At 34.6% G+C, this 18,534-nt stretch overlaps 1 long non-coding RNA gene across 1 annotated transcript; it reads right to left on the bottom strand.

Annotated features, from left to right (window-relative positions):
- Positions 1-618: 618 nt before the first annotated feature.
- Positions 619-17,023, bottom strand: LOC146993214 (uncharacterized). The gene is made up of 2 exons (XR_015038440.1): positions 16,832-17,023; positions 619-1,787 (listed from the first exon to the last, which is right to left on the bottom strand). It is a non-coding gene; the product is annotated as an uncharacterized LOC146993214 (long non-coding RNA).
- Between the last annotated feature and the right edge of the window lie 1,511 nt (positions 17,024-18,534).

Genomic DNA, 18,534 nt, shown 5'->3' on the forward strand with positions numbered 1-18,534 from the left:
TGTTGTTTTATGTCTAATATAGTAGTAAAAGGATGACTTTAACATAGTGAAATAGAACTGCTTCAATTGACAGCGTCAAGTAGGATCACTTGAAATGTGCTTTACAGTGATAACCATCGAGGAATATGATAAGTTGATCTCTGGATCATGTGAGTGCATTCCTTTGGTAATGTTGTATACTTTAATATAATAATTTGCTAATGTAATAAAATTTCTGGCTGTGTAATAAAAACAAGGAAATGTAATTTCTGTTTATTTATGTACTACTCTTTTCCGTGTGGTTCAGTGCGCTAACGGTAATTAGTTTCTTTGTTATTGATCATGGCTCACAGGTGGGTGGTAGGTCACCTGTTGCAAGAATAACCACGATTCTATAAATAAGAGCTTTCTTTTCTTTCTTTTTTAGAAAAAAAAAAAAAAAAATATGTTGATCTCTACTTTTATACATTTTATGACAATGTACATAGAACTGCTCCTAACTTAAGATCAGAAATCTTTTTCTAAATTTCTATTTCATTTTTAGCTTTGTAAAAATGCAAATATTTCGCTGTTCTATTTGGTACTGCTTTGGATATGATCTTCAGCTTTTAAATAAAATATCTCGATCAATGTTTATCGTGCAGGAGGCAAACATTTTGTATTTTATTTTTTAGAATAAATAAATACTAACCGACATTGAAAATGCAACACCAAGAAGGAGTGACCCGAAAATTACGAAAATTTCAGGATAGACGCACGTCATCGAGTTATGCGAATGATGTGAAATGCGCAGCTCTCCAACGTCGAAGATGTAAGGGAAGAAATCTGCGGAATGTTCAATTTTTATGCCGCATATTCTGCTAGGGAAATCATCGTAGAAAATTTGTTCTTGTCTCAGAGGACGCGTGTAATAGCAGGGAATGCTAGGCCATCGTCAACGGAGGAAATTCGGACAGACGATTTTGCGAGGGGCAGTGTGATTAGACTGAGAAGGGCAGGTTGGTCCATAAGGCAAATCTCAGCTGACACACAGCTGGACGCGTCTACAGTGCACCGGCTGTGGCGACGATGGCTGGAACAAGGAAATGTGGCAAGTTCGAGGAGTACTGGTACAGCCAGAGTGACGTCAGCATGCGTGGGCGCACCCGTAAGCCACTTCTACCTCCATTCTGCAGAATGTTCAAGACAGCTTGGATGTTCCCATATCGACCAGAACCATTTGCCGTCGATTGTGGCTAATTGGCCTGCACTCGTGGACTGCTATTGACACCACATCATAGACGCCAACGTTTTCAATGGTGTCGAGCTTGAGCGACGTGAACGGCGAAATGACATGGTTGTGTTCGCAGATGAGTCATGCTTCTGTTTCTCTAATGATAGTCGCCGCGTACAAGTGTGACGTCGATGTGGAGACAGGTCCGATCCGGCAGCAAATGTGGAACGCCCGATTGCGTGAGAACGCGGCATCATGGTTTGGGCGTAATTGCGTACCATTCCAAGTCCCCTTTAGTTTGCATTCAGGGCACTATGATGGGCCAATGATGAGTGGATGACGTACTGTGGCCGGTGACACTCCCCTACCTTCAGGGAGTATCCAGTGCCCTTTATCAGCAGGATAACGCATGACCACAGACTGCCAACGTGCTTTGCAAGGTGTGCAAATCCTTCCCTTACCACCGTTCTGCCCTGATCTCTCTCCAATGGAACGCCATTTGTAGACCCTACCACTGCCGCGTTTAGAAGATGAACTCTGGCAAATGGTTGACAGGAAATAGAGAGCCATTCCTCAGGACACCATCTATCTAGATCTGTAAAATTAAAAGAGGATGTTATTTGTGTGATAAGGAGAACGGTTTATATGTACTGTAGTTAGTAACCAGTAAACTCAAAAAAGCTATTTTTGCACCAAAAAGTTCAAAAAGTACATATGATTTAAATCATTTTTACCGTATTATACACTGATGGGCAAAACTTAAGCAACAGGTGTTCTTTTTGACATACCTCCACGAGAAATCATCTGAGCGACATGAAATTCAGAATTAAGAGACAGCATTTTGTATTTAAACGATGACGAAAGCATAATTGCTCTAAAAATGAATACAATGCATACAGTATGGAATCAAACAAAAACAGGCTTTATTGAACTCATAGTATCGTTACACAGTACAAGAGGAAGAACAACAAGCAGGTGTTCCTTAGTATGGGATATGCCCTTCCCTTACTGTAATGGTTGCTTCGAACGGTCTCTCCATACTCAGCACCAGATTGTCCAACAGATCTTGAGGTAAGAGTGCCCATTTCTCAATCAGCATCTGTTTCAGTTTCTGGGTGTTCCCCGGAGGATGTAATCGTGTCACAAGCGTCTCCCCAAACCATCCCACACATGTTCTATGGGGTTTAAATAAAGGGAGCACGCTGGCCAATCCATTCGAGTGATATCTTCACTTTTCAGTAGCTTCTGAACAGTAAGAGTCCGGTGTGGCCGTGCATTATCATCCATAAAAACGAAGTCTGCTCCAATTGCACCTCGGAACAGACGCACATGGGGAAGGATCACCTCCTGACGATAGTGATCTCCGGTTACAGAACTTCTGTCGAAAACGTGGAGCTCCGTCCGCCCGTTCAGCATAATGCCTCTCCAGACGAGATCTTCAAGACACCGTAACGGTCTCTTTCCGTAATGTTACTGAGATTAAACCGTGTCCTGACTTCTCTCCAAATCAATTTGCTTTGAGAATCGCTTGCGGCATTAAAACGATTCTCATCCGTAAGGAGAATACGACTCCATTGATGAGATGCCCAATTTTTGCGCTCCTTACACCACTGTAAATGGTGATACCGATGGCCAACTTTGAAAGGGATGCAGCGTTCAGGACGGCAGGCGCATAGGCCACCTTTGTGAAGGTGTTTGGACACAGTAAACCACGACAATTGTCGCCGTTGCTGTTCACAGTTGTTAAGCTGTGGCGCTTGCTGACTGGTTTCGGACTCTTTTTCGTCTGCAAGACTATATATCGGTTATTTACTGCAGTTGTTTTCCTGGGACGGCCACCACCAACCTTTCTAATAGCTGTACCTATGGTATGGAAGCGAAACGCCACTTTTGTTGATTCCGAACTCTTCAGCTATACTGGTCACACTTCGCCCCTACTCCAGATTTTCGATCATTCTTCCACGTGTGAAGTCATCCAGATAATTTCTTCTAGCCAATATTTCACGAAAGAACTCCTTGTACATGCAGCGAATGTCTTTAATTGCATCTCCATCCTTCCTTTTATGGTAATCTCAAGTTGAGCGCGTCGACCGTACGCGTTTTGTGTACGCTTACGTATCCTGTGACTTTTTTCCTTGACATTTGCATACGCATGATCTTTCTACTGAATTGCGTGTTCATTGTACTGAACGCAAGAGCCCCGTTTCTACAATTTCATGGCTGATTAAAATTTACATTGTTGCTTAAATTTTGCACACCAGTGTACATATAGGCTTTGGGATATTCTGAGATCACAATAGCTGTACATTTCAAGTATATGACTTGGTTATTTTAGAAGTTAAATGTGACTTATATCCCTTGATATTTTAGACATTGCACATAAGAGTAATATAACTATCAAGAATTTGAATTTTTTAAGCTAATATTTCATACGTACTGTCTAGTATCAGGTTTAAAGTTCAAAAATTTAATGCGTTTTCTATGTTTGTTGCTGCATTATCTTAACACTTTCTTCTGAACACTTTAAATGTTATTCATTCTGAGCACCAGAAGTTTGATGTACATGAATTTCTTATAGTTGGCATTAAATTCTTATAGTGAATTATTCTAATTGAATATTTCTTATAGTTGGCATTCTAACGCTGGCATTGAATTGTATATTTATAATGATAAATGTTTATTTTAATAACCACATATCATTTTGAGTGTAGAAATGTTCTGAATAAGCATTTATTAATAAATCATAAAAAGATTTTTTTGGGGGGGATCAGAATCTGAATATTTTTGAACATCTGATTTGCGTTCTTTAATGTAACGATATTCGATCTCTCCTTCCTCAATTAAGGTTGGTTGCAAGATAGTTTTTAATCAGATATAAGGATTTGTTATTAATTTTTGACTTTTTATTATCTGTTTCGTAATAACGGAAAAATAAAGTAGATGATCATATGTAGAGTTGGTCTACGGAATGATTTTCCCGAATAGCTCGAATTCGTGTCGGACTAAATACGGCTACATAAAATTATTCGAAAATTTATTCGAAATTTTCCTGCTTGTGAAAGGCCTGCATTACTGTTCCGCCTACGGACGAAAGAGGAGATATTGTTCGCCCTAATATGCGTATGTGTTTACAAGCATGATTTTCCTTCTTTTTGGCAGCTTCCTTTAGGAAAGACTGCGTTTTAGTAATTTTGCTTTTATTTCACAGGGATTGTTTTAAAATTGCGTTGGCCTATTTCCTATTACGCATTTTAGAATCTGTTGTTTTTTTGACGTTTTTGATAGGTGTCCATGTGTACTTTTTTAACCAGCGGTTCTTTTCGGCAGCAAAAACCTGAACAAATGCCAATAGAAATGAAAGCTAATACTTTCTACTCCTCCCTCCGGAAACTGTTTTTACTGCTGATAAATTAAAGTATTTGGTTTTGTTAAAGAGAGTGGACAGGAACATACACAGGGTGTCCAAGTCAAGTATCTCAGAAAATTTTAAGTAGTCTCCTAAAAGTACCATCGCTTTCTGACTTAAATCTAGTCGATTCTATCACTTCCGGAACGCACGTTCGATAACGGTAAAATATTCCTAAGATTAATCATTATATGACTCTTTCTGTTTGCTAATTCAGGCCAGTAAACTAAACCATATATTTAAATGACAGCATAGGTGGAAATGCTGTCGTATCGTGGGGAACCATTCAACATCACTCGCCTACTTTTATTTAGTGCTCAGCAAACTAGCGATTAATTTTCGTGATCCTAAATTTATATTTCGATTTGTAAATGCAGTATTTGATTATTCGATTATGGCAAAACACATGATGGTTATTTGCATTAGGAGAAATGCCTTTGTACATAACTTTGTAAAAAGAAGTTATCTCATGTAAAAAACTCCATGGAGCCTACGTGGTCGCTGGGGATTGAACCCGAGACGAATTGGGGAATTCAATGGTGTTATTTAATCGGTCACTGGTGGCCTTGATTGAATATTAATATTTGTTTTACCTGCGTGAAAGTTTTGCTAGAAGGAGCTCTATTTTTTCCTTCGGATTTTAGCAGTGCTAGTGTACTACTTAACGTGCAGTATCTCAGTTTTCTTGCTTAACATCTGTTAGAATAAGCCTATATTATGATACAAGTTTTTTTTTTTTTTTTTTTTTTTTTTTTTTTTTTTTTTTTTTTTGTACTGTCACTTGCATGGACAGAGAAACAGCATTTATGTGTATTTTTAGAATTTTGGAATTCTTAATTTTTCTTTGGATTGTTAGAGCTTAAGTCCGTACGCAGAATGTGAAACGAACATTTGAATTCCAGAAATTTATCCTTCTTTAAAGTGTCTACCAAATATAAATTTTCCTCGTCCCCATAGAAGTATTCTCCTTTCATTATATTTTAATTATATGACATACATAAAGCTGATATGTGTATATATATATAGAGAGAGATAGATAGATAGATAATAGGATGACTTGAAGAAAGCCGCAACAGATCTACATTTAAATCTTTTAAAACAAAATTACAGCCAGCATTTTCTGAATGGATTGGATTTACTAGATTATAGCAAAGCACTGTGTACAGCTGTCTGTGTAAGGGAGAGAGATGCCTTCGTGGAGGAATTTCTAAAGAAATCTTACTCGTAATCATGTTAAGAGTTTGGGTCCCATACAGTCAGTTCGTTCGCAGGGATTAACCACTGTTGAAGGCTTTTGAAATTCAAATATTGACTATACGCAGAATTTTCATGCATTTGACCCAAAATGAAATAAAATGTCGAAATTTAAGCAAAGAGCTTTTTATTTGTAAAATTGTAACGATTTGCCTCTCACTCTCTCTTTGATTTGCACTGAGAACCACTCATTCCTGCATAGTTTTGTAAATGTCTTTACCATTGCGTTTAAGAATAGTTAAATAAAAGTTTTTCTCCATTAGTAGGCAGGTCGCACCGGTGGCCGAGTGAAGGCCGTCAAACATTTGTAGTTTGACTTGAGTTTGAACCCAAGCGAACAGGCTAGCTAACATAGTTGGTTTTCCTTGTTTTTCCCATGCATAACGTGAACACAAGCCAGTTTCCCGTTCTCATGTGCTTTGCCGTATTCAAATAGCCTAACCTAAAACAGTAGGTAGAATTGGTGACAAAAACAGTATCAAAGCGATATAATAATTCGTGTGGATTTTGCATGAATAATGCAAATGAAATGAATGACTATTAGAGATGAATTAGTTCGTGCAAATGAATAACGTCGCATAAAAGGTATTAAACTAGTTTTTAGAAAAATATGATTATATTTACTGATAGTATCCAATTGTAACATGTTCATGAGTAGCTAAAATGGTCCTGGGATTTACATTCATAAGAAGCGAATTCCAAGTAATTTCGTTTTTTTTTCCTCATGACTAACGCAATACACATGTTCTCCTCATCATTATTCTCTCTTGTTTTGCCCTAAATAGCTAAACCGACCAACCCTAAAGGATTACGGACTTACTGATATTTTGCCAAAATTTGTTTGTAGTATTCTTATGAGTTATTTTGATTTCAATGTAAATCTTAACTGAAACTCTCTTATCCCTCTTCATATGGAACAAAGAGATAAATTGATAGTTCTGGTTTGCTGAACTGGAGAACTGTATTCAAAAATTAAGAGTTGTTTCGATTAGATCTGAATGAATACGCGATATATAGTAAAATAACGTGTTTCAACGTTGTACGGGAATGTTTCTTGCTCTTTTTTACAACTTCTAGGCGTTCTTAGAAAAAAAAAAAAAAAAAAATGCCTACGGAATTCACTAATTTCTGTGGAATAATATATCCGCATCTGATGGTAAAGAATTGTTATAAGCATAATTTTCATCATTTTCTGGTATAGCAATGGATTTGCGATCATCAGTGCATGTTTAGAGTTTATATTACACCCAGAGGGGCGTTTTTTTCCCCATTTACATACACGTTTCCAGAGCATTTAGGATAATGTTCCTTTGGGCTAAAAATATTTAAAAACAGCTTATCTTTAGAATTTCTGATAGGCAGTCTTGCTCGCTGGAAATAAAAGTGTTTTTCCCGTACAGTGTTGCCATTGCTTGCTTTGAAATCATTGAGTTTGTAAATCAAAAATTCGTTAAATTTTTATAGAATATGACATCCACAAGAAAAGAAATTCGGGCTTTTAGGTGTCCATATTCGGGTGGTGGACTACGCTATTCAGAATTTGATAGCTCTAGGTACCGTTGTTTTTTTGCAATGCAAAAAACATCCATACATTCATGCAAATTCTTCATTATTTAATTTCTTTAAATATAATACAGGGTGATAATATTTGGTGACAACAATTTGAAAAGTGATTCATACTTTTACTAATTCAACGCAAAATCCCGTTTTGAGGCTAATAGCCCTTTCTGGGCGAATGCTTCTTTGGGCTTTAAAAAAAAAAAACTCAATATTTCCGAGAGTCACTATTAGGAAAACAATACTTTCCAGGAGAATTAAGAAATATCTGTTCCTCGTAATTCTCATGCTAAAATGTATCTTTTATAAAATTATTGTATTTTTTGTTTTAAACTACAATATTTGCAGTGAGTCATATAGACAATTACCTAAAATTAATATTCGTTGTCGAAATGTTAATGTCTTTCCGTTGTTGTTTCGTTCGAATGCTATTTTCAATTACTTGAATGTTGCCTCCTTTTATGCCAATTGCACAATAATCAAAGCATGCAGAAATATTATTTGCCGGACTTAGCATTCAAAAGCAGTATATCAGTGCTGGATAAATGCATAAAATACTTTTCGAAGTAAATTCAATTTAGTCGCCTTTTTTTATCCCTGCTGTATGCTATAATTATAAACACTTTTGTCGGTTTACTTTATTTTGGACATTACAGTAATTGTAAACAGCGTCAGATTTTTGCATTATTAGCATTATAACGCTAACTATAACAGTAAATGCAAGCATTTCTCCTACCTATCTTGATGGGATACGTTGTTTGTAATTAAGACTTCAAATAGAGCACAACATTTTAAATTCAGTCTGCAGTTTAATTGGTGACTGTAAGGGTGCTGGTTATGATGTGACATGCTTGAATATTATTAAGCTTCGAGAGCAAAAAGAATGCATTGAGATTACAGTGCTGATCACAGTTATTGTATTGTTTCTTTTTACCTGCGTAGTCTTATTTGAAGAAGTGGAAGAATAGCTACTACATGTACTTTAAAAAATACATGGTTATTTACTACCTGCGAGGTTCGTGTTCTTTCTGTGATATATTAATTGGCCTGCCGTGTATCGAGGCTTAATTTTCCGTTACAAATTGGCAACTTTGTTTCATAATCATTAAGCTTTTCTTTGCGATCATTATTATGATTTATACTCGGAGTCTGTGCTGACAAACCTGCACTTGTTCTTAGAAACGAGTCTGATCATCTGCTTGGGATACTGTGAGTCTACTTTTTGGGGTTAATGCACGACCGCAGATCATGTAAGCCCTTTCTTGCTGGTCAGCAAACTTTCTCCTGTGAAATCCAATATAGCAAGCTTTATTTTTGACCTATTGACCCCTGAACAATTTTTTCCTCACGCCTCCCTGTATTTGATGCTAGCTTGTTACATTCTTTAAAAATATGAGATTTTGTTTTTCGCTTGTTAAGCTTCGAATGCTAGTTACAGTTTATCATATCTGTTCCGCCTCTGAGGGCGTGAACTTTTTTTTTAACGTTTGTGTTCTGCGTGTTGTGAATATTATGGCCTCTGCTCATGTTCTACTCGCAGAATAGTTTTCAGTTTGCTAGACGTTGTTGGGCGGAGAATCCACGTAAATTATGCTCTTATAATAAAATTGGACAGTTTTTATTAATTTTAGTAAATTTTTAATGAAGATTATTAATATTTGTAATCAGTTTGCGTTTCTATTTCATTTTATAAAAGTGCTTCTATCCGTGCTGCAGAATCTTTGAATGTTTATTTTAATTCTTAGAAACAAAAGGGGGGAAAAAGGAATAAACTGGAAAGTTATGAAATATGTAGCAAGTGATTTGGAGGAGCTCTTAAATATTTTATTTCTTTTCGATTCAGCTCCGAGTTCTTGCCGGAGGGAATTCTGAAAATATTGCGGAAGTGGTATTTCTTGCGGTGCGTCTATTGCACTCTAAAGTAATGTAATATAAAATGTCAGTTTACTGTTTCTGGAAGTTGAGACTCTGAATGAATTTTATCCAGTAATTTTTTTTTCCAATTTATTAACTAATGCATGTATCTAGTTTTTTACATGAAATTTTGTTGGTTAGCTTATAAAAAAAAGTATTTAAACTCTTTTGTGGTAAATAAACACATATTAGTCAGATTATCTCGCACGTTAAATCAGTGTCGTACCTAGAGGGGCCAGGTGGGTGCTATCTGTCCCAGGCGGCATTTTCCATGTGGAACATTATTTTAGAGGGTTGAGTATGTAGATAATTGAAGCATTGAATAACGAGATCCTGAATTTCCTTATGAAATTAAATTGAGAAGAAATTATTTATTTTATTTTTTCCCCCACTAGAAAATGTATTCAAATAAATTTCTATTGCTTCATAATCTTATTATATCTTTTATACTTCGTCGAAACGTTTCGATGAAAATTGCAATATCATATAAGTTATGATCACGATGACATGAAGAGAAATATTGTAGAGTTTTTATTTCCGTTATTGCTAAGGAAAACTAAACAATAACGTGGCAGAGCGATCCTTTTGAACTTTGTAGTATACTTTAATCTCCAGAACAAAGTCCCAAATATTGTAATAGTATTGCGAACTTTCCTCACAGTTGCTGCAAGTATTGCTATTCTCAGAAAAGGTTTCTAAAGAAAGGTAATTAAAGAGGTATTTAAGAACTATAAATGCTTATTTTGCGTTTAAGAAATATTTTTTATACTCTCTACATAATAGCAGCTGCAGCAGTGAAGTACATCTCTACAATGACATTGATGGTTTTGCGAACAGAACAAGCTAAATAATATATGATATATATTAACATGAAATTTTTTACTATATTCATGTCTATCGAGAGGGACGGTATAAATTCACAGATTGTGCACAGGCTGCAAACTTAGATTTCGTCTGACGGCAGAACTTCAGGTTACGCTGCTGCGGTATTCTTCCTTCGTTCGAAAAGTTTTTAAGAAAGCCATTGTATTGTATTATATCAGCGATTCTCCACCGGTGGTACGCAAGCGAAAAATAGGTGGTACGCAGAGAAATAAAATATTTTTAACTATTAAATTCAAAAATCTCGTAAAGAAAAGAACAATTCATAAAAATTTTCTGTGATTGAAGTCTAACTGAAGATTTCAAAAATAACATGTTTGTTAATTTTAGGCTGAACTGAAAGAAAGAATTTAAAGGTATTTTAAATACAGCTATTAAATTTTTATTCTTTTTTTCACAGCCTATTTGTGTCAACAAAGATTTTTCTTCCATGTTTTATTTTGGAAAAAAAAAAAAAAAAAGAGTTAAGAACAAAATTAAAAGTGGACCCTAATTTACGATTAAATTTAAGTGAAATATGACCAAGCATACAAAAATTGATCTCTCTTAAAACAGGCCCAAATTTCACAATAAATTTTAGAATTAAGGTATTATAACTTAGGTTTGATAATTAAAATGGTAACCAATTTTTAATCTAATATTTTTATGTGTGCGTATTTAATACAAATACCGAACAGGTTGTGCAAGTGGCAATATATATTTTTTTTAAATATTTCTATTGAGAAATTTAAAAATAATCATTGTAAAATGTAGTGGTGGTACTAACGTTTTTCAATTTTTGTTTAGGTGCTCGCGTTAGTCAAACGGTTGAGAACCGCTGTGTTATATTCTCACTCTCAGTTGTACAGTTTTTAATAATGAAATAACTGTGAATAAGGATGATTTCTATTTTAAAAGCGACGCATTTCACCTGATTTTGAATTGAATTATTTTCTTTTTATTATTTATTTATTATTATTTTTTGAGTTTATGATAATTTAGACCAATATTTTGCAACATCCTTGAGAAAGCGCTTAATGCTAGGCTGTAAAGAAACAAAACTATAAGTGGCATGCATATTTTTAACACCCAAATGTCAATGAACTGCATAATTTTTCTTATATAACATTGCGTATTTTGGAGAGCCAGTGCTCTTTTTTATTAAATCTGTTTTCAGGAGTTGAATCAGCTTGCAGAATGTTTCGCAAGAAATATTTATTCCATTATATATGGCTTTTTTATATAAATTTCGTCAAAATATTGTGCTTATATTTTAAAACTTCTATTTTAGATATTTAACTGCATTATAGGAAATGTTAACTTGTAAACTCATGTGTTTATAGATATAACGAATAAATTGGGAATCGGAGTTTAGCAGGAAGAGTATGCAAGTAGCTTGGAAATTATAACATACAAAAGTAGTATAGGGGTAGAAACCAGTGTATTTTCAGCTTAGCGCCGATTCAGTTCGATCTTGTTTCAGCCTTGACTGGTCTATTCGCAAGTCAGCATCAGGAGAAAGGTTTAGTAGTTCTTTTCCGAATGCTGGAGATCTGGAACTATATTTTCTCTTCATTTATATATCTTTTTACACTCCCTTTTATAAGTTAAAAGAGGTAGAGTCGACTCTTTCAACTGCATAACTTTTAGTGTAATTTATCTTTTTAGGATATTATTCTGTACCGGAAACAATATTTTTGTATTATTCTAGTAGAAGCTTTAAACCTAATTTTGCCCATTTTCAATATATGGTAGCCCATTATTGTCTGTTTAAAAAAATTATAAATATTTATCATTGTTTTGAAGCTATAAAACTGCTTTGTTGAAATCGTCTGTTTAAAAAAATTAAAATGTCATATTTCGGTAACATTACCATGTAAGAAGTCCTTTTAAAATAAGTTGTAACGTTTAAAAAGAACAGCAAGAAAAAGAACTACATATCGATTCAGTTCTAAATATGTATTATTATTCTTTTAACTCTTAATACTGTGAAAAATTGACCCACCAATGGCCTAGCTAAAGTCATTGAACACTAATAGTTCGACTTGTGTTTGAACCCAGGCAAACGGACTTGGCTACATGGGCATTTTCGGGTTTTTCCCATGCGTAACGTGGATACGAGCCAGTTTTTCTAAGAAAGTCCTCCATAAAGGCATCCATCCTTTTAGGTAGATATCAGTCGCGTGCTTTGTCGTAATCAAACAACAAAAAACTAGTATGAAAAATGAAATTTTTTAAATGAAGTCATTTGGTTTAGAGCCTGTATTTCCGTACTAGTGCACCTTTTCGTTTAATCAACCTGATCAACTGTGATCCGTTGATCCTACGCGTAATAAGATATGTCTTTATCTTTGAAGATATAATAGTATATAGATTGTAGCAAATTGGGTGGTTTAAAAATATACGTATCTTTTCCATTATAAAACCCTAAGCAGTAGTCCCCCCGGAAAGGTATTTGTACCTACTTGATACGTCCAGCAAGAAAACTTTCATCATCAATTCTTTTCGATTATGATAAAATTTTTCTTAACGTAAGAGATTTGTCTCTTAAGTTAATTATTTCAATAAACTAAGAAGGAAATAGAATGTCGCACTTTAAAAACTTTTAATTGGAAGTACTTATTTTGAAAACAAAAACATTGTTGTAAGAGATAAGAAAAACGTGCTTAATTTAATTATGACCGTTAGGCATTATTGGCGCAAAAATTATTTGGAGCGTATTTTCCTGTAATGGCAAACATCCATGTGCCAAGTCTTATATCATTAGTACAAATAATGTTTTTTATATACTGTATCAGTATCGTAATTAATAGGTGACATGGAGACCGCATATACTTCTAGCTACAAAATTTTTAATTCGCGTTAATTTTATTGAATTATGAAAAGGAATTTAAAATGGTACATCAATTGGAGCAAGTTCTTGAAACGATGTTATTTAACTCAAAATGACTGAAATTTTCAGTTATCCCACATAGCTTCGTTTCACAGTACCCAGGATAATCTAGTTTACGTTGCAGTACAGTTAATAAATATCAAATGCGATAAAATGCTTATCAGATTTTTAAGGAATTCACAAATTAGCATAAAACATTAAATTAAGGAGCTAAGGAAAATAATTTAAGAAATTAAGTAAAATGCTAACTATGCTGTTGTTTTAATAAAATAAATCAGTACTTGATTTTTATATTGTCAAACAATGAATTAAATGCAAGAGTCTTACCTTTATCTAAAGGGTTAAAAAAGTTTTTATAATATATTTTTTTACACGGGGTGATTAAAAAATATCTGGCAAAAATGTAGAGAGGATTGAAATAAGCAGATTTTGTTGTGCGAAAGTGGCGCGTTGGTATGTTTCAGGTCTCTCTTAAGCGGTAAATTTGTTGGCGTAAATCGTCATTCTCCGTGAGGATTTCCAGCGACATACATACACCGCTGCATTACCGCGGAGCTTGATACGTATTTTGTGTATGGAGCTGCGGACGGTACTCGTAGAAGGTACTCAGGAATCGTTCTCTGTACCTGATTTGAGTACCTGCTCCATTCTAAACGGAATCTTATAGAAAGAAATGCAAATCAGTGAGCTCCTGGTTCATGCACAAATAGCGCTATTATATAAGTGTAAAGAACAGAAGGTGAAGAAGTTATGAACTCGTTTATATTTGTATGAGGTTAGGTATTTGAATACGGCAAGGTTATCTTGAATACGGCAAGGTTATCTAAGGAAATGGATACCTTCATGGAGAACTTTCTAAAGGAGAACAAACAGATCGTATACGTATTAACATAAGAAAAACCATCCATGCAGCGATCTCCTTTGCCTGGGTTTGAACCCGGGTCGAACTACTAGCATTCAGCCTTCTTAACTACTCGAGCACCGGTGAGGCCTACATTTACGCTATAAACGAAGGTTGAGTTGAGAATGGTGGCGAAAAGGTATTTCCGGTTCGGAATGAAATCGGAATAAAATTGTGAGCTTAACTTGGACATACTTTCAACTATTAGGTATAGCATTGCTGGGTAGGGAGATTAACTAATTAGCAAATGAAATTGCCAGAAAATATTTGGAATATAATATTGACCTCTGCCTTATTTTAAGTTATTAATATTTATATATAACTTAGTAATATATTTTATTTTGAGAACTTTGTACCATGAACCTTAATTTCAGTAATAAGAAAAATTAATAATAAGTTGCTAAAAATTACTTTGAATTCTCTTGAAATGTAAGGAATTAACAAATATTTAATTTAAATTCTCATTTTTATTCCAAAGTAATGAGAATCACATTTGCGATAAGGGTGTTTTCGGAAATATTCCAAATCATTTTTTAAACTGATCTATCAAAATAAAGAATTCAGATAATTTTTTAACTGATTTATCAAAACAAAGAACGATCATTTCACTAGTTCATCGAAATATTGCATACTGTAGTAGAAAAGATTAATCAAATTCATTGCAATTCATATTCTCACATGCTCCTGACCATTTGAATAAAGATTCAATACGGGTTATCAGTACAAAACTACTTATACCTAATTTCGACATGTCAAATTAAAGAGAAATCAAATATAAGCATCATTGTTTTCGATGAAATGTAAAATGCTATGACTTTTGAAATCTTTCAAGTGGAAACCACTTACGTAATTGGTACTTTTAATAGAAATACAACTGATATTTTCTTTAATACAGATCAATGGTTTTATCTTGTGGTTTATCGGAAAGCATGGAAATAAGTGGTCAGTTAATAGACGAAAAATTTTAGGGCGAAGAAGCGGCGTCCTTGGCCTTCGCTCTTCGCGTCCTGAACAGGTTCCCTCCCTACCTGGCCTCATGTTTTCCCGCCTTACTTCTCATTCTCCCCTCCTTATTGGCTGGATCGGTACCTCTGGGGGCGGAGCTTTTGCAGCCGCCAGGTAAGGGACTATCTCGTTATCGGGGGTTTGTCGCAAACAACATTAGTGTTTATTTGGGAACCACTGCGATTAACGAAAGGTCCTGAGTTTATTGCTACGCGTATTTTTTATCTTTTTAATTGTGGTAGTTTCTTTTCGTTTTCTGACAGTCACACTGTAGAGTAACTGACTCGGCTTACCCCCTGATAAGATAGCTTAAATAAGAGAGAGGATCTGAGTTTAATGGAAGGGACTCATTTGTGTCACAATAAAGGCTATCTGTTCATTATTCTTCTCGGCATTTTGTGATAAACCGATGGCGGTATAACTGTAATTCTGTGTGAGCAATATTATATGCTTTCTTTTGCTGAAGGTCCCCGGGAGCGTTGCAGTTTGTTCAACGCCTATCTCTGAATTTTTTTTAAATGTAATTATGGTGAAACAATGTCTGTTTTTGGAATGAATAATAAATATGTGTCCCCTGTATAGTATTGAGCGATGTTATTGTAGAGGGGTTCGTAAACATTTTGTAAAAACTCCCGATTTCACAAAACTTAGTGCTTTTAGGAAAAAGCATTATTTTAAGCGTTATTCCATTGAAGACATTATTTACATCCGTTAACGATGTATACACCCGTTAAGTTTTCATAATTTCTTCACTTGAATACTATATAAAGCTTTTAAATGATCGCCTTTTTTTGTTTATAAATTTCGAACTATTTAGAGTATAGGATAAAGCTCTGATATATGTTTAAGCTTTTTTTTTTTTTTTTTTTGTTATTCGTCATTTTATTCATGAAGTAATATTTTCTGAAAATCGATTTCATAGGCTAAATTTCATAAAACATCGAGTCCTTATAAAATTTTTAAATGTATCATTAAATAAAAACAAAACAGATTCGACTTCGACCTATTGTGTGAATCCCTGTAAATGATTTAAGCTTAAAAAGGTTCATTGTTTCAGTTTTCATTATGACATGTTTCGTAGAATCAAAGAGTAGCTTCGTAGCGTTATCGCATTATTTTCTAATGCAAGCTAACATAAAGGGCTCTCATTCAGAATTTTAAAACTAATGAATGAATTTAAATCAGGATTTTTAGTAACGTAGGAATAGTCAATTCATATTGGAACCTGAGTTTTTCCATTTTCTTACCTTTGCAAGCAATGACATTTAACTAAGATATTATACAATAAATTATATCGTTATTCTTGAATGTCATACATATTATAGACTATATAAATTTGAGCAGAATGGGACACAGTTCATTCCTTTCCTGTCAATCTGTAATTGTAGACGGCATGGACAACGCATCTTATTTGATCGTGAATGTTTATCTTCCATTATTATTACCTATTTCCCCGACAAAGAAAATAAAGATAATTGAAAATATTGCGAAGTAAATGTGCAACGTATAAGATTTATTTGACATCAATTTTGCGTAAACATTAATAAAAAAAATGTGGGAGTTGGATCACTTAAATTACTCCTTGTATATTCCGTAGTCAGTCAGTTTTGGTAACGGAACACACTGGTTTCCTCATAAAATAGCTCTTCCCAAAACTGATTTATTTTCATCTTGCTTGTATAAATTCAGTAGAGATGCAAGAACGTTATTGATTTCTAATTGCTCGTCACATCGTCATTTATATTTTGATTTCTCATCTCCGTTGGGTTTAGCAACCCTTAATTTTTTTATTACATGTATATGTATTGAAACAGTACAATTTAGTTTTTAAAATACAATACTACTCACCAAGAAATCTTTCAAATGATCCATTTCACGAACATGTCTTTACTACTTGAGTATTATGGTGAGGTATGTGATAAAATTTACTGTTGACGAGATTGAAGACTTGTTTTATGCAGAAACCTTGTATCAATAACACTTTTTTTTGTTCAAAACAGGAAAGTGAGTCCCAGTTCCTAGAAAAATGGGTGTTTCTCGTGTTTTTTTTTCCCCTCCCCTCTTACTGTGTTGATTCATGGTTCAAAGTTTTTGCTTTGGACTCCGAGCTTGTTTTCGGGGCTGATATGAACCCCGATAAGGTGTCCTAACATGTTGCCCACTATATCTGCGGTACTTAATTGCTCCGTGTTTAGTGACGACATAAGAGATTAATTCATTGCGGCTTTCGGATGAGTGCAAAGGTGGTTTCCACGATATTCTTACATTTGTGGAGTTCTGTTGCTATGAGTTATGAGCAAAAATCGCTGTTTATGTGTCGAGCGTGCTATTCAGTGGAATAAATGAATAAAACTTTATGAGGGAAAAGTCCTCGTTTTCGATTTCGTAATATAATATATTGCTGACTATGTATGGGGGATTTTCTCCATGTGTACGAATAGGTTTTTCAGAATAATGTTAACATACTGTGCTGGAGTCCACCGAAATGGGCTTTCATACTTTTCAGCCCTTAAAAGAAAAAGTATAATTCCAATAGCAGCGTCTACATTTAAATAAGATCATTTTGTTAATGGACTTAATGAAATTGAACTGCTCAATATGAGCAGAAAATTCGTGCAACATTTATTTTTATTTGCTATTATCAATAGTAGTATTAGTAACGCCCATATTGATAGTAGCCACCAAGACGTATCGCTTTTCTTGGGAAGAGCAAATTGTTTACGTAAACTTGGGAAAATGAGGAGGATAAACCAGATGTACAAATGTGATACTGAAATATTTTTAGGTTATACCCATTTGATCAAACAAGAAGTCTTTAAATGGATGACATATAAAAATAATGGAGTTTTTTTTTTTTTTTTAAATTTTTATTTTGAATATTGCCCAAAATTATTATTACTTTTTTTTATCCGGTAGTATGTTGTCTATGAGAGATTTAATGAGAGATTTAATTGCCTTTTTTTTTTTTTTTTTTTTTTTTTTTTTTTTTTTTTTTTTTTTTACTGCTGACCATCTAGAACGTAGCTCCATGAAGAATAAGAAATTTCAAAGCCATATTTACTGAACATAATATGCAGTACAGGTTTGAGCTGATTAAAATTACAACTCCGTTCGATATGCGGAACACTACAAAATCAGTATTCTCTGTAGCTGCCATGCATGACAATAACTATTGCTACACTCCTTGCCATTGGAATGAAGGGGCTTTAGACGCGTGCTTGCGGTATGGCAGTTTATGCTGTATCCGCGTGTTTGCAGTGTTCATCTGCGTAGTTGCTGGTGGTGTATGCTGGGCTACTCATTGGCTAGTCATCGATGAGATGTGTTCGACGGGCGATAGATCGGAAGAACTGGCATGTGGAACCAGTATGGCGACTTGAGGTGCAATAAAGAATTTTTGAACGTTGTGAAGCAGTTGCGTACGCACATTTCCCGTTGAAATGTGGCCACAGGAAAGCCTTGAAGGTAAAATTAATAAAGGGCTCCAAAATTTCAGAGCTGTAGTGGTCACTGTGCCGTAAATGAGTAATAGTTGGGTGCAGAAGTATAAT

This window comes from Stegodyphus dumicola, chromosome X1 (assembly GCF_044657685.1).
Source record: "Stegodyphus dumicola isolate Sdum_Otavi_A_Nest chromosome X1, ASM4465768v1".
Lineage (NCBI taxonomy): Eukaryota > Metazoa > Arthropoda > Arachnida > Araneae > Eresidae > Stegodyphus > Stegodyphus dumicola.